The sequence below is a fragment of the Temnothorax longispinosus genome, unplaced genomic scaffold, assembly GCF_030848805.1.
Source record: "Temnothorax longispinosus isolate EJ_2023e unplaced genomic scaffold, Tlon_JGU_v1 HiC_scaffold_687, whole genome shotgun sequence".
Lineage (NCBI taxonomy): Eukaryota > Metazoa > Arthropoda > Insecta > Hymenoptera > Formicidae > Temnothorax > Temnothorax longispinosus.
In genome coordinates this window covers 1-5,237 of record NW_027270547.1, presented here as the reverse complement: position 1 = coordinate 5,237, position 5,237 = coordinate 1, and the positions used below count along the sequence as shown (strand labels likewise).

Below are 5,237 nucleotides of genomic sequence, written 5' to 3'. Positions count from 1 at the left end.
ATTATAACAGTTTATTAAGTTTAATTTAATTTTGTTGAAAAACAAAAATGTGTTGGTTTTTACAATAATTATATCTGACAGATCTTGCATCACTGGGAAAAATGTGTAACTACAGGATTCATAGGTAAATAAAGGCTAATAAATGTGCACACTTTCAATCGACTTCATTCTTTTCTTTATTGAGAAAGTTACAAACTTTATGAACGCTTCACATATACGTATGTAGTTATATGTATTTAAAGTTTATATAATTTTGTTAATTGTATTAAAATTTTTATTTCAAGTTTAAATAATTTTTAGTTTATTAAAGTTTATTTCAGTTTTTTTCATTTATTTCTTTTCTGTTATTTTGATAAACAGCGTAACAAAGCTGTATCAAACTCTGCAACAGAGCAAAGCTGCATTACTTATTGAGTTTTTTTTTACATAATAAAGCAGCATTATTTACTTGCAGTCAAGCGTACAAAGCTAATGATTGAAAATCAAAACTGTCATTTCTTGTCCAATTTATTTTTTTGTTAATTCTCGATAACATTTTTGATTTTGATAATTATCGATAAAAAAATCATATAATAGTAAAATATACATTTACATTATGCAGTTATATTCTCTATTTGTATGAAAAAATAGGCGTATATGACAATAAAAGACTGATGTATGGATAAATTTTTAATAAAATTGTTTTATTTGTTGTCTTTTTATGATATTACATGAGAACTTATTTCATCAAATTTAATATCAAATTTTAATCTATTTTAATTAAAATGAGCTGAATAGAAGATATATAATTGTAATATTCATAATTATTAATAAATGAAATATATTTGTGTAATCGTTAATGTTATAATCGTTATAATTACAATCTAAAATTTAAATAACGCGTTGCTGTGTTGCAATTCTTGAAAATATAATTTATACATTTTGTTTATTACATTTTGTACATTATATTTCCTAATTTTTATAACTAAAAAAAACAACATAAATATTTGAAAGCACTTTGAGATAGTTTTATACGTCAAGTACATCATACATATTTTTAATGAACGACACAGATTGATACGATGCAGCATGTGATATGTCAATGTTAACGACACGATATCGATATTTAAAAAAAATAATAAACAATATTTAAATATTAATTTAGAAGAAAATATTTAAACAAATTTATTTGGATACTCTTATTCAAATCGTCGTTGAAACAATTGTCTACATAATTCATCTCTGAGATCGCGACCATGTCGATCATCATCTGGATCTTCATCTCTATCTGCTGCTGGGACATTATGCAACAATACTTGCGCATTTATATCGGCATGATTGTCGACTTCAGGTTCTTCCATGTGTTGCAAATCATCCAAGTCAGCCAAATTGTGAAGAACGCAGCAAGCGAAGATAAATTTGACGATGAATTGCATATTTCTCAGCTTGAGAAAATATAACTGTCTAAAACGTTGTTTCAGTATTCCAAATCCATGCTCAACTGAAATTCTGCACTGACTATGTATACGATTAAAATTTCTTTGGGCCTGTGTCAAATGTCCATTATCCCGATATGGAGTAATTAATTGGAGAAGGCATGGGTATGCAGCATCTCCAAGAAGTATGCTTCCATCTGAAATAAAAGCACGTATATTTAAGATTAACAGCTAATGCTAAGGCTGCGTTTTGATATTCACTCTGCCAGCGTTGAAAATTTATAGTTTACATGTACTACAAATTTATAATACTGGCAGTGAATATCTTCTCCGGACACTTTCAAATACAAAATTATAGATAATTACCAGTCCATATCTACAAGATGTTTACGATTTTAACTGAATTGAATAAGAAATACAAAGCTAGTTGGTTTATATACAAAAATACAGCAAATTATGAATGTGATAAGTTTATACTTTCACAAAGTATTGGCAAATCTTCAGCCAAACTGGAATTTGCAAATACTCTTGCATCGTGCACTGAACCAGGGTAGCCAATGAATACATCTAAGAACTTCTTCTGTTCATTAACGGTCCCTTGCATGTGTACGGAAAAATAATGCTTTCTATTGATGTAAGCCACTGGATCTTCAGAAGGTTTGTCAATATGGATATGTGAGCCGTCAATACATCCTACAACAAAAAAGAAATACACTAAATAAATTAATGTAATTGGATTACACATACTGAATTACAAAACTGTGAGCTTAAATTAAATATAATATCATCGAAGAGAATCACATTATTACCAATTACTCCAGGAAAACCTTTACTTTCGAGATAGTATCTTTGCGTTCTTTGCTTCTCTACTTCAGTAGGATACCGAATAACTTCATTCCTCATATCATACAAAAATTGTGTGACTCTACGTAACACATCAGATTCAAGGGTACTAAGAGAGAGATCGAATCTGTCAGCAACATCTCTGAAACTAGCACTTGATGGCCAGCAAACCACAAAAAAGTGAGAATATGTTTCTCAGCCGAAACTACTTTGAATCCTCCATGTCCTATAAAATATGATCAAACTTTATTCAAAATAAAGTTAAAAATTTTTAGTATACACATATCTAATTTAAAAAAATCAATACTTACCTCCTAAATTTCTAAAATATGGCCAATGGCTAAATTTCTCTACCATACTTATAAAAAGTGTTCTCTTCAAACGAAAATGCATAACAAACTCTCTATCCGTATACATAGGCACTATATTTTCAATGTAATTAGTTATGCATGTTCTATGTATTCTTTGGACGAAACCTTCTGCAATTTCAACAATTGCGTTAATGGCAATATCTGCAAATATCAATCATAAAATACAATAAAAGTGCACAAACTACTTAAGAAAAAATAAATTTAAAATTACAAGATCTTTACAGATTACTGAAATATGTAGATAAATATCTATAAAAATTTCAGAAAATAGGTACAACTATAGGTAAAAGAATTGCCAAGTTTCAAATTTTTCCGATCGCTATGCATTCATGCTAAAATCATTTGCTATTTGCTTAAAAAATTAAAAATAAAATTATTTTCATCGACCGCTAGCAACCTGAAATAAGTAGCTAAAAATCTATAAAAATTTCAGAAGATAGGTACAACTATAAGTAAGAGAATTGCAAAGTTTCAAATTTTTCCGATTGCTATTGCATTCATACTAAAATCATTTGCTATTTGCATAAAAAATTAAAAATTAAATTATTTTCATCGACTACTAGCAATCTGAAATATGTAGATAAAAAATCTAGAAAAATTTCAGAAGATAGGTACAACTATAAGTAAGAGAATTGCCAAGTTTCAAAATTTTCCGATTGTTATATTGCATTCATACTAAAATTATTTGCTATTTAATTTTAATAGGAAAATTCAAGTGCTCTGCGGCACGTGTTAAAATTGAGATAGTAAGCTGCCCTTTGGCACAATTTTTTTTTTTTTTTATTTCGAGCCTTCCGAATCGTTCGAGCAATCAAAATTCAAAATTACCCTTTTCTCTAATATACATACTATTATATATATATAAGACTTGAGACACAAAACAGTATATTGTATTTTGTTGTAAGTTATAAAATTTTGTATTATTTATTATTCGCTAAAAATCGGTGTTTTACTCTTATTTGCCTTAAGTTTCAATTGACTATACAGAAATATTTTGTAAGCTATTTTAGCATTTTATAGTAACTGCTATTAAACTTTGTATTTTATAAATGTATTTTTAAGTAACTTTTAAGTAAATTTTAAATATTAAAAACTTCTTTTTTATTTAAAGGCTTGCGTAATACAAAATTGAAATAATTAAAAATTTTTATGAATTGTTTACAACTTGTATAATTTGATATATAAAGGATTTTTCTAATTTTATTCTTATAGATTCAGTAAAATATATTTGTAAATGAGAAAAATTAATTTTTAATATTTATCATAAATAGTTATCTTTATTTTTCTTCTTCCGACATAAACCAAGTACGATTTCCAGTCTTCTTCTATACTAATTATAATTTTTTTAATTTTCTTAATATAACACATGTGTTCTAAATTTTAGTATAACAATCAAATAATGGCTCCCGCGGATTTTAAAAAGTGGTATGCCAAGGTTAAATATCAGAATGGCGATGTTAAAGATGTTTCAGTTCGTAAAATTAAAACTAAAGATGGTAACCAGTTCTTTCCCAAAGACTACAAAGACTTCAACGCCAATGTTTTATATACTGTAAAAACAGCAACGAACGATAAAGAAGGAAAAGAACAAAGATACTATGCCTGGATTGGCAGGCTTGCAGGTAAGACTTATAAACTAACTATTAACATAAATTATTTTTTAAAACAATGCAATGATAATTATTCTATAACACTTATTATGAGTTAATACATATATACTGTCTCGATTATATCCATATTTTCTAGGAAGTGTTGAAGAATTAAACGATACCAATAAGAGAATTAGTTGGCCTGCATTGCCTGCAGATATGATTCATGATGAACCCGACAATACATCCCATGATGAAAAACAACAAGTGATAGCATCTTCCTCAATTTTAGCCCATCGACGAAAAGCGGTAAAACTTAAACCATTTGAGCATTTTAAAAATGTGGGCACATTTATAATTTATAGATGTTATAAATGTTATTAAAGAAATAATGAAAGAAAATACCTTAACATGTTCAAAAGTTTTCTTTAAAGTACATATTGACATGGTCAGATTGCTTTCAGATTTTTAAATGTAAATGTTGAAAGTTTGGGATGTGCCCACTTCTAATGTACACTGAGAAAAAAAATCGTTGATTCAAAGAAATATTAATAATATTGTTTCATTTAAACAATATCAATGCTTCATAAAAAATGTCTTAAACATTTATTTATTATTATTATTTATTTATATACACTACCCTCCATAAGTTTGGAAACACTCTATAAAATGCAATATACAGAAATAGTACATAATAGTACATATGTTATCCAACAGGCTTTTAAAATAAAGAATTTCCATTAACGAGTTTAGTCAAATTAACATTTTTTCTCAGTGTATCAATACACACTTAAATTATTTAATTCAACTAATCATAAACCTTATGTAATGAAATTATAATCAATTGAAATAAGTGCATGACAATGTTAGATGAAATAAATTCTACAGATAATAAGTTTGGTTGATTAAACATTATTTATGTTTATGTCAAATAAATGATTTTGTGAAATGGATAATCCTTGTCACGTAAATACATGAAATATTTAGTTGTTTTAAAAAGACGTAGCTATTTACGTTCT

General features: G+C 27.1%; 1 long non-coding RNA gene and 1 pseudogene across 1 annotated transcript; one reads left to right on the top strand and one right to left on the bottom strand.

Annotated features, from left to right (window-relative positions):
* Positions 1 to 903: 903 nt before the first annotated feature.
* On the bottom strand, positions 904 to 2,785 carry LOC139824925 (putative nuclease HARBI1; annotated as a pseudogene).
* A 1,018-nt stretch (positions 2,786 to 3,803) lies between these two features.
* Positions 3,804 to 5,113, top strand: LOC139824926 (uncharacterized). The gene is made up of 2 exons (XR_011735354.1): positions 3,804 to 4,251; positions 4,376 to 5,113. It is a non-coding gene; the product is annotated as an uncharacterized lncRNA (long non-coding RNA).
* The last annotated feature ends 124 nt before the right edge of the window (positions 5,114 to 5,237 follow it).